We start from the raw sequence: 12,171 nt of genomic DNA on the forward strand, positions 1-12,171 counted from the left end.
AAATAAAAAGTGCAGTGACACCTTATCTTGTAGTCATTAGCATTTAGATGTTAGGGATGCGGAGGTCCTGTGGTCTTGTATTGAGACACACGTGCTCGATGGGCTTTGACACTTGCATAAAATACTGCCATCGGAATTATCAGGACTCTATAGTAGTCTTTACTGGCAGCATCAAATATCCATATTGCCAGTATTTAAGGTGTGTAATCCCGAACAATGTGTTATTCAACAATTTCCAGAATATTGGTTGTGAAAAATGTTTGTGAAAATAAAAAACTGAAAAATCTTCCAACTTTTGAAAGCTTGCAAAACGAATCTGTTTCTTGCATCTAACCAAGATTTCATAGCTGCCAAGCGAATTTATGTATGTGTCATGCTTGTAGAAACCTTTATTTTGGTGTGAAGGTGTTTTTATTGCGAGAGATACCTTTCTAATTTATCAGATGCATATATTATGTTAATGATGTGAGACAACCAGGAAGCACAGCTGGATTTTGCAGACTTGATGTGTTTGGTTTCCTTGTGTTTTGTTTTACAACATTGGCCAATGTAGTAAGTGGTATTGAAATAAATTTCTGGCCCCGAGATGGAGCTGTTCCTGCCTGGGATGCCCTGTCAGAAAACTGAAACTCAGATAACCTCCATGTCCCTGCACTGCTCCAGCTGACCGGAAACACAGGATAAGTGGTCAGCCTTTCCCCAAACACCAAGCCAGCTCTGGGCCTCCTGACTCCAAACAAAGTGACTGTGGGACCCCAGCCTATCAGTTATTTTTCTCTTTGTCTCTTCCTTGTTCTTTATTCTTTGTCCTATAAAAACTTGCCTTCCATCCCATTAAAATTTTTTTTTAATGTTTATTTAATTTTGAGAGAGAGACAGAGTGAGAGTGAGGTAGGGGCAGAGAGAGAGGGAGACACAGAATCTGAAGCAGGCTCCGGGCTCCCAGCTGTCAGCACAGAGCCTGACGACGGGGGTCTCGAACCCATAAACTGCGAGATCATGACCTGAGCCAAAGTTGGCCATTTAACCGACTGAGCCACCCAGGCACCCCTACCCCATTTTGCAGTTCTCTGACAAAGAAGAACAAAAATCTCTAAGCTTCATGAAGTGTTAAAGTTTGATTGTATCATTTAAATTGTTTTCTTTAATCATTTTTTAACAGTTTTTGGCAACAAGGGATGAGATTTGAAGCTGAATGTTAATGGCCTGTAGGGCAAGATGCTCAGACAAGGCACCTGCTGAACCCTTCGAGTTCACTGCTCTTCTTGTCCCCAAGAGCTGTGGGTAAGTCACTTTTGGATTTGAGTTTTTGTCATGTGTGCAGCCCTTCAATCCAAACCAATTTTATGTAAATAGATAGGTATGGTCCCCGGAAAGGTTTTGGGACCCTGGAAAGGTTCTGGAGTTTATTAAATTCCCGGAAACTTTTCAGGAACTGGGAGTCTGCAGTGGGTGGCAGCCATTAGGGCATTTGGAAACAGGGATTCCAGTGTCTAGAACCATTGATGGTTGTAAGGAGAGTCACAGTACCTCAAGGTAAATCCACAGCATAAATCACTTGAGGGACTTGGAGAAATAAATTAACACAGGAAATTGAGATTGTCTTGACCATCAAAATCAAAATCTAAGTGGGCCCAAGACAGACTATGAAAAGCTGTCAAGGTGTCGGCCACTATAAAGAAATCTTGTGAAAGGAATAACAAATCTTTTGCTAATGGGAATTTTAGAAGCCAGAGCCATCATACTGGTGGGTGAAGCTCATAAAAGCTGTTAGAGCCATCACCACCTAGGTCTGAGACCCCTGTGCTAGCATCAGTTGGTCACGGGATGTTGGATTGACACCAGGTCACCTGGCAACCTCAGGCAAGTTGTTGTGAGACAGGGTGCACTGTCAAACCCCATAAAATCCTTAACCCAGCAGCGCATGCTTCTTAGGTATTAATTCAACTCTGAGAAGTCCAAGTCTCGGCTAGTGAAATGAGATCCTCAAGTTTCAAAGAACTGAGCGTGCCATGCCACTTTCCAGCATAATGGCTTATTTGAGATCTAAAAACCATGGTTCTGGAAACCGCCAATATTTACAAAAACAGCAAAATATTACCAAGGTGACCTAGAATTACAGTGGCCATTATGCAAAACATTCCAACTAGACAAGGTCTTTATTTGAAAAATACCCTTGAAAGCAGGGGATCCCAAATCAACAAAAAGAATGGGTTATTTTAACAGGCATGCAGAAACTTTCCAAGAGCTTCAAAATTCCAAAATAATTTCATTGAAGGATTTGTTTGAAAAGGCTAAGGAAAAGTGAAAGACACAAGAGGTACCTAAGACAAAAGACTGTAAGACTGATGGGACTCCCTGTTGCCCCCCTCTCCACCTTTACCTGAGTACTCAGAGTCTACTAATCCTCTGTCTCCATTGCCTTTCCACTCTAAGTAGACTACAGTACAGTAAACAAAAGCCCAAAGTTAGTCGTCTTATAGATGCCACTATCTATAAGCCCTTTAAGGGCCCCTCCGAGACTTGATGAGATGGTTGATGGGAATCCTAGAGATTCTCCGATAAATGGTGACCAGTCATTTAAAAGGCCAAGGGGAAACTAAAAATAAAATTAATGGAGACCTAGCAAATTCTGGTAGATACCCAAGCTATATTCTGTCTTAAACTCCACTTGCTCAAAGCAGATGGGATTCTGGGACAACTGGTAGAAGCCAGTGGAGAATGAGAATTCTTGCCAGAGGGAGCTCTCCAGTGCCTGGTCAAGAGAGGATAATAAAGTTTCACATTGTCCCTTCATTTCCAAGTTTAGACCTATTATTTGTTGATCCCATCACCTCCTTGCCTGTCTCGAGAACTTGGCTTGGCAGCTGTCAGGTTGGGGGCCTCCAAAATATGGGGAGGAAGGAAAAAAGACAGAAAATGCTCAATGGTCAGCATTGGCAGGTCAATGTGACCAGACAGAAGTAATGATTCTGCTCCATTTGTATGCAGCTCAGGTCCTACCTACAGATGCCTGCTCTCAGGGGAATTATTTTGTCTTTGTCTCTTTTAACATTGGGAGTGGCTCTGGATCTTGGGATGGTAGGGTCTTTTGCACCTTCTTTGGGGATGCCTCTTAGTCCAGAGTTGTTCAATACTGCCATGAATATTTACTGTTTTCCATGGCTGAAACCTGACATGAGATTTCGAAGGATTTGTTTGTTTGTTTGTTTGTTTTTTAGTAGCTCTATAGTTAGAAGTTGACCAAGTTGGAAGGTAGGGTTCAGAGCCTGTTCAGATGTTCAGAACTTTTATTTTCTAAGCCTTCTTTCCCGAACTAAATAAAACTGTATACCCAGAGGGAAGGAAAAATATTCCAAAGACAAACTGCTGTAAATCTAGAAAATAGGGATCTTTTGATTTCTTAGTTGAAGATCTTCTCCCTGATACAAAGAAGCAAATTGAAGATAATATAGTTACATTGCTGAGTAAACACCTTGATATCTTTCAGGTTGCAACCCAATTCTTTGAGGAATGAAAAGCAACTGTCCTAAAATTAAGAACAACTCTTTAGAAGGAAAAAAAGAAAAACCTGGGGGACAGGCTATTTGGAAACTAGGCAAAATTGTTTGTCTCTCATGAATTGTTTTCTTTAATCATTCTTTGCCAGTGCTGAATGTAAATCCGGGCAGAAAGTAGTTAACAGACATCTCAAATGGCAAAACTGGGAGTGAAATGAATGAAATGTTTTAATGACCAATTGAAGTCAGAAATCCACACACTTGCCCAGAGTGGCCTAGAGTGGCCCTAGAGTGGCTCAACTTCCATCACTCACTGTCTCTTCCTATTTCCGGGCACCATCTTTGCCTTCTGGAACCCACTTGCCAGACAAGTCTCTTAAAACTGAAATCTTGGAAGAGCCTTGTCTGCACTCTGAAGGAGTATGGACCGCTTAATTTTCCCTCCACTTTTTGATCTATTATTTGGCTAGACCCCTGGTTGGCAGCAATAAATAGTTACCTAGTCAGACCTTGGAGTTAGCCTCACTTTTTTCTGTTTGTTCCATAATAACTTGCGGATTTACAAATTAATCCTATAGCATAGTTAGCGCAGGTATTTAAATAAAAGCTTGGACAGATATATGGACTGAATGATCCCTGGTATATGTATTCCTCCATATACCCTCAGGATCATTCTTGAGTTGAGCTAATTCATCTGATAGGGTACAGTCTCAGCCACACTAATAGAGCCTTCAACTCTCATTACCAATTAACTTTGCTTTGCTGTGATTGGACATCAATGAAGAACATAGTACGTCTATGGAATTTCTTACTCTAAAATACATTCATTCTTAGTAGAGAGTGAGGGTTTTATCACTTTCCAGTTCCACTCTCAAGTACAAATTTTGGAGGCTTCGGTTTATTCCCATCACTGACTTGCGGGTGTTAAAAAGACACCACCGCCACCACCCCCAACAAAGTACAAGAAAACACCACACTGTATTCCCAGTTCAACCCCCTCTCTTCAACTCTGAGAATGCATCCCCAAAGAATGCAAAGGTGAGCTGTGAGGGCTCTTAGTAGAGGCTCATCACCCATTAATAACAAATATAGCTGAAATAGCTCTTTTGCATAGTGAAATTCTTATAAAAAAGTTCTCCTTATCTACAGAGGATGCCAGAAAGTGCAGAAACCAACCCTGTATATACACTTTTTGCTGTATGTACACACCTATAACAAAGCTTAATTTGTAAATTAGGCACAGTAGAAGACTAACAATAAGAATTAATAATATGATGAAATAATCTTAACAATATACAGTAATAAAAGTCCGAATGTGGTCTCTCTCTCAAAATATCTCACTGTACTCGGCCTTCTTGTGATGCTGTGAAATGATAAAATGCCATTGTGTTTAGATGAAATGAGGTGGATGATGTAGGCATTGTGACGTAGTGTTAGGACACTGTCAACCTTTTGATCATATCTCAGAAGGAAGATCATCTATCCACTCCTGGTCTGAAGCTGACAGTGGGTAACAAATTGTGGAAATTGAACCTGCAGATGGGGGTGTTGTGTGGAGACTACTATAGTCTTTGGTATTGACTTTTCCTCAGGCATTAATATTATGCTGACCCCAGTGGTACTTGATAGCCTCCAGTGAGGTCTCCTTTGCATCCCAAGCGGCTCTAACAGGCTTCTCTTTCCCTCCCTCCCAAGCCCACTACTCTTCCACCTCCTGCAATTTCAAGGGTGATCTCCACCTACTCCCTTCCCTCTGTAGCCTCAGTGGTTATGGGACAAAGGATCACTTCCTCCTATCCTTTTTTGATTCTGTAGTTGGGCAGTATTTTATTATAATCTACTGTGTAGGGCTTTTGTTTTGGTTTTACAAAGTCAGCTTGGAAGGCCTATAAACAAAAAGGAACACCAGTTTTTCTTGTCTCTATGCTTCCTCCAAAACTAACCTACTTCTCCTTAGTGCAATGAGATGTATCCAACTGGGTAGGAAAAATCTAGATACTAATGAGTCATAGAGATGGATAAAATAGGTGGAGAGGATTAAGAGTATGCCTCTCTTGATGAGAACTGAGTAAATATATGGAACTGTTGAATCACTATATCGTACCCCTGAAACGAATCTAACGCTGTTCTGATAACTACAATGGAATTAAAAAAACAAAACAAAACAAAAACAGCAAAAATGGCCATTTAGTGTTGCTGTATTGCTCCACAAATGTTATTGACTACCAATTAAACTAGGTTTCATTATGCAGATTCACGGGTCAAGTACTTATTGGACCTAAGACCCAGTATTAGACACGTCATGCTACTTTTGAGATTTTATTCCACTGAATCAACACCATTTGGCTGCCAAAACCTCAGGGCAAAATGTATGACCTGTCAGTAATAGTAAAGGTAGAGATGACATTCAGAATAGGAATGTTTAATGTAGACTATGAAATGAGAACCCTGAAGGGGTGCCTGGATCTCTTAATCCGGGGCTCTCTTTAGAATGTGGAGTTACTTTATGTTACTTGGTTGTAGCTGTTAGTCTCCATACTCAGAGAAAGTAAAAAAAAATCTCCATCTATATTTGAATATAGTATCTAAGTATCTGTTATGTTGATAACTGGTGAATGATGATTTATTCTGCAAATATACCAAGAATTAACAACTCTTCTGCTTTTGGACCATCATCTTATTTTCTACATTTCATTGTATCCTATGTACATGACCCTTTGCTTCATAAATTCCTTGTTCAAAAGGTTATCAACAGTTTGTAGTTCTTGAATTTTATTATTTAAATAATTTCTAAAATGTTTGACATCCATTTGTGGTTTTACTGATCAGCAAGAAGTTGGCTTTTATTTTTTTTGATATGACACTATACAAGGTTATCATTATTTTTAATTCTTATGTGGTAGGTGTAAAAGATACATTCTTTTAAAGTATCGCATTTTCTTTTTAATTAGGCAAGTCAAACATTCCGCATATCTAACCACATCCTACATGTAACCTTTAAAAAAATCAAGACCAAATAAAATATAAACTTTTATATCTACATAGATTTGGCTCTGGACAAAGGCAAAAGAACAGTTTTACATGTTTAATTTTAGATACAAAGATTTTCTGTCTTCCCCTAATGTAAAAAGCAGCTAAATATATTATTGTCAAGGTTTTCATGTAGAAATTTTTAAATGAATCCTAAATTCTTTAGGATATTTTAAGACTGTTTACCATGGAATAAGAATGGCTCTTTTTCTTAATTTTTTCTAAAGAGGTTTGGTCCTATTGAGATCTGTTGAAAAATTTAGAAAAGTAACTGATCCCATTGAATAAATAAAAGTTAGTGACAGTGATTAGCAGGAGATTAGGTTAGAATTTAGTGAATAGATCCCCGTATTTCTATGGTATTTCATTTAGAAAAGGTAAGAGAACAAACCCTTGAGAAACAGAGATATATTTGACGATGTTGCAGTGGGAGTCTTTTACTGAGAATAAAGCCAATGGCAAAGATGATGCCTTCAGAAAACAAGGGGGAAGAGATACTTTTGTTCTATCTTTGGGTAGGCCAATTAGCCATCTTGAATGCCTTACCTTTTTTGTCCTGTGGCCTCAGTCACTGTGTGGGTTCAAGTCTTAGTTTCTCTCTTTCTTATAATGGCCTTATTTCATTTGGATCATATCCCAGGTGATGTATGCAGGAATCATTGGTTAATGATCATGACAAAGAACGTCCTTAGGATTGTCTGAGTAGAGTCATCCAAAGACTTCTGTGTGTACATAAAAGCTTGATGGTATAGGAGAGGCAAAAAGCTCAGACAACGAGTAGATCAAGGTTAAGAAATCCTGCTAGAGGGAAAGAAGATTTGACACAGTGACAATGCATATGTCTCTATTTATTAAGTGTGATCTGTGTAATTTGTCCAGCTTCATCAGAAAAAGTGAAGCGACCAAATGAAAAATTGAAGGTGCAAATCCTCATAAATTTAGAAACCAGCAGTTTACGCAGGTTTCTGAAATAATTGTTGTAATCATGGCTTCCATTTCCATTCATAACATAATTTTGAATATTAAAATTACTTTTGAAAATAAGTTCCATATTTAGTGACAGTTTATTAATTCTTAATTACATAGACATCTTGTAATGTTCTGAAACAATTTTATATTCAGGGTAATCTATATTATATTATAATACAATGACATGTTCTAACAAATTCATATTCATTTGTATTCATATAAAGGTCTTAAAGTAAGAAAATTTTAAAACTAAATCTTTGTTAAAACGGAATGAGCGATATTTTTATGTAAAGGTAGAATTAATTTGGAATTTAAATGAGGGCTTAGTACACTCAAAAGGATTTTTGGTTGCTATCATCTAATTAGAGGTTTTAATCTTTGATTCTCTCATTGAACTTCTAGAAAATAAAATTACTTTTGAATATGTTTTCCAGTATCAAAGACTTCAAGAAAATAACAGCCTGATAAAGATCTACCAGTGGATCAAAAGAACCTGATCATGACTAAAATATCTTTTTAAGTTACCTGTGGGAGAGACTAAACCACATTTATGATTATAGTATAGAACCATTCAAAGATAATGAAAATGAAAAAAAAATCTTAAAAAAAGATGATTATACTAATTCACTAAGAAGAACTGGAATGATTTCATATGGCTGAAATAATTAAATGTTCTTATTACATAACATTTTATAAACCATAGAAGTAAATGATCAACAGAAGAGTATGAGAATATAATTGCACTAAACATAATAAGCTGAAGTAATAAATTAAAAAGTTAGAGTAATTTCCTTATGTGTACAGTATTAATAGTTAACACTTATTGTCTGTGATATCTTGATTATTCCATAATTTATTCTATTTTGACTGGGATATGTTGTGGAATCTCAAGGGAACAAAAACCAGTGTCTGAGATAGTTTCAGAGTTCTGAAGAGAAAGCTCTTCTATTTGGCTTCAAAGTTGAACCTAAGAATCTAACAGAGGCCTAGAGAGAAGCAAAGGAGTCAAAGCCCTGAGGAGTCAGGAAGCAATGTGAAACACAAGTAGACTGGTTTGGGTGAACTGATTCTGCACCTGTAATTTACCCAAAAAATGTAATGATAATATGAAATAATTTGTCCCTGAGTACTGGTTGTCTTTTATTTTTTTTTAAATGTTTTTGCTTATTATTTTTACACTGTTTATATTAAGTTTATTAAATGTCTTTTATTTTAATCCCAATATAATTAATATCCAGATTTATATTAGTTTCAGGTGTACAATATAGCGATTCAACAATTCTATAAACATTGCTGAGTGCTTATCACGATAAGGGTACTCTTAATCCTTTTCACTTATTTCACACATTGGCCCACCCACCTCCCTTCTGGTGAACATCAGTTCTCTACATTTAAGGGTCTTTTTTTTCTTTTTTTGTCTCTTTTTTCTTTGCTTTGTTTGTTAAATTCCACATTGAGTGAAATCATACAGTGTTTGTCTTTCTCTGTGTTATTTCACTTAGGATTATACCCTCTAGATCCATCCATGTTGTAGTCAATGGCAAGATTTCATTTTTTATGGCTGAATAATATTCCTGTGTGATGTGTGTGTGTGTGTGTGTGTGTGTGTGTGTGTGTGTGTGTATATAATTTCTTCCTTATCCATTCATCTATCGATGGATCTTAGGTTGCTCCCATATTTGGCTATTGTACATAATGCTGCAATAATCATAGAGGTGCGTATATCTGCTCAAATTAGAGTCTTTGTATTATTTGGGTAAAAACCCAGTAGTAGAATTACTGGATCATATTGTATTTCTAGTTTTAATTTTTTGAGGAACCCCATACTGTTTTCCAGAGTGGCTGCACCAATTTACATTCACACCAACAGTGTGGAAGGGTTCCATTTTCTTCACATCCTCACCAACACTTGTTTCTTGTGTTTTTAATTTTAGCCATTTGGAAAGGTGTGAGGTGATTATCTCCCTGTGGTTTTGGTTTGCGTTTCCCTGAAGATGAGTGATGTTGAGCATCTTTTCATGTGTCTGTTACTAATCTGTTTTCTTCTTTGGAGAAACGTCTATCCATGTCTTCTGACCAATTTTAATGGATTATTAGCGGTGTTGAAATGTATGTATTCGGAAACTAACCATTTATCCATTCTGTAATATGCAAATATCTTCTCCCATGTGCTAGGTTGTCTTTTAATTTTGTTGATTGTTTCCATCACTGTGAAGTTTTTAATTTTGATGTAGTCCCAATAGTATATTTTTGATTTTGTTTCCCTTGCCTCAGGATACCAACCTAGAAAAATGTTGCTATGGCTGATGTTAGAGAGATTATTGCCTGTGCTCCCTCATGATTTCACGTCTCACATTTAGGACCTTATGATTCATATCTCACATTTAGGACTTTAATCCGTTTTGAGTTTATTTTTCTGTATGGTGTGAAAATTTTATCCAGTTTCATTTTTTTTCATTCTAGCTCTCTAGTTTTCCCAATACCATTTTTTGGAGAGACTGTCTTTTCACCAATGGATATTCTTTCCTGATTTGTCAAAGGTTAATTGACCATAAAGTTGTGGGTTCATTGATCTATATGTCTATTTTTGTGCCGTACTGTTTGCAGCACTATACTTTGTAACATAACTTGAAGTCCACAATTGTTATGCCTCCAGCTTTGCTTTGCTTTGCTTTTTCAAGATTGCTTTGGCTATTTAGGGTCTTTTGTGGTTCCATACAAAATTTAAGATTATTTGTTCTAGTTCTGTGAAAAACACTCTTGTTATTTTGATAGGGAGTGCATTATATCCGTAGAGGGCTTTGGGTAGGATGGGCATTTTAACAATATTTGTTCTTCTAGCCCATAAGCATGAAATATCTTTCCATTTGTTTATATATCCCTTTGATGTCTTTCATCATTGTTTTATAGTTTCAGAATAAGGTCTTTCACCTTCTTGGTTAGGTTTATTCCTAGGTACTTGATTTTTTTTGGTTCAATTGTAAATGGGATTGTTTTTTTTTAATTTTTCTTTCTGCTACTTATTAGTGTATAGAAGTGCAATGGATTTCTGTCTATTGATTTTGTATCCTGTGACCTTACTGAATTCATTTATCAGTTCTAGAAATTTTTGGTGATGTCGTGGGTTTTCTATATATAGTATCTTTTGCCAATAGTGAGAATTTTACTTGTTCCTTAAAACTTTGGATGCCTTTTATTTCTTTTTACTTGTCTGATCACTGTGGCTAGGACTTTCAGTAGTATGTTGAATAAAAGCCATCAGAGTGGACATCCTTGTCTTGCACCTGACCGTGGAGGGAAAACTCTCAGTTTTTCACCCTTGAGTATGTTATTAGCTTTGGGTTCTACATATATGGCCATTACTATGTTGAGGTTTGTTCCCTCTGAACTTACTTTTTTCCTGAGGGTTTTATGAATGGATATTATACTTTTCACATACTATTTCTGCACCAATTTAAATGGTCATATGGTTTTCATTCATTCTCATATTGATGTGATATATTAAATTAATTGTTTTGTGAATATTATCCACCATTGCATCCCAGGAATGAATACCACTTAATGGTGATGAATGATTTTTTTTAATTCATTGTTGTATGCAGTTTGCTAGTATTTTGTTGAGTATTTTTGCATAAGTGTTCATCAGAGATATTGGCCTATAGTTCTCTTTTTTTGTGGTGTCTTTATCTGGTTTTGGTATCAGGGTAATGCTGTCCTCATAGAATACATTTGGAAGGTTTTCTCCCACCTCTATTTTTTGGAATAGTTTGAGAAGAATAGGTATTAACTTTTTTTAAAATGTTAGATGGAATTCACCTGTGATGTGGTCACAGATAGATTGACCTGTCATCTGGACCTGACTTTTGTTTGTTGGAAAGTTTTTATTACTAATTCAATGTTCTTACTGTCTACTCAAATTTTCTGTTTCTTTCTGATTCAGTTTTGGGAGGTTATATGTTTTTAGGAATTTATCCACTTTCTAAGTTTTCCAATTCTTTGGCATTTAATTTTTCATAATTTCCCTAATAATCTTTTGTATTTCTGTGCTTTCAGTTTTTATTTCTCCTATTTAATTTGTGATTTTGTTTCTTTGAGTTGTCTCTCTCTTTATTTGATTTCGGGTAAGGTTTATCAATTTTTTTTTTTCAAAGAACCAGCTCCTGGTTTCAGTGTTCTCTTCTATTTTTTTTTTGTTTTATTTCATTCATTTCTTCTCTAACCTTTATTTTTTCCTTCCTTCGTGTTTGGGATTTTATTAATTGTTCTTTTTCTAGCTCCTGTGGGTACAAGGTTAGGTTGTTGATTTGAGATTTCTCTTGCTTTTTGAGGTAAACGTGTATTGGTATGTACTTCCCTCTGACAACAGTTTTTACTGTATCCCAAAGATTTTGGACCATTGTATTTTCATTTTCATTTGTCTCCACGTGTGTGGTTTTTTTTCTTTTTAATTTTCCAGTTGACCCATTCATTGTTTCATAGCATGTAATTTAACCTCCATGTATTTGTGTTCTTTCAGGTTTTTTTTTTCTTGTGGTTGATTTCCAGTTTCACATAACATGGTCATTAGAAAAGATGAATGGTAGGACTTTAGGTTTTTTGTTTGTTTGTTTAATTTGTTCAGATATGCTTTGTGTCCTAAAATATGATCTGTCCTGAAGAATGTTCCATGTGT

At 36.3% G+C, this 12,171-nt stretch overlaps 1 long non-coding RNA gene across 1 annotated transcript in view; it reads left to right on the forward strand.

Moving 5' to 3' along the window:
• Positions 1–12,171, forward strand: part of LOC144616007 (uncharacterized) — an 82,399-nt gene that overhangs the window by 3,955 nt on the left and 66,273 nt on the right. The window contains exon 2 of the long non-coding RNA XR_013554847.1: positions 1,163–1,284. This is a non-coding gene — a long non-coding RNA (uncharacterized LOC144616007). The remainder of the gene's footprint in view (positions 1–1,162; positions 1,285–12,171) is intronic.

The sequence above is a fragment of the Panthera onca genome, chromosome B1 (assembly GCF_046562875.1).
Source record: "Panthera onca isolate mPanOnc1 chromosome B1, mPanOnc1 haplotype 2, whole genome shotgun sequence".
Lineage (NCBI taxonomy): Eukaryota > Metazoa > Chordata > Mammalia > Carnivora > Felidae > Panthera > Panthera onca.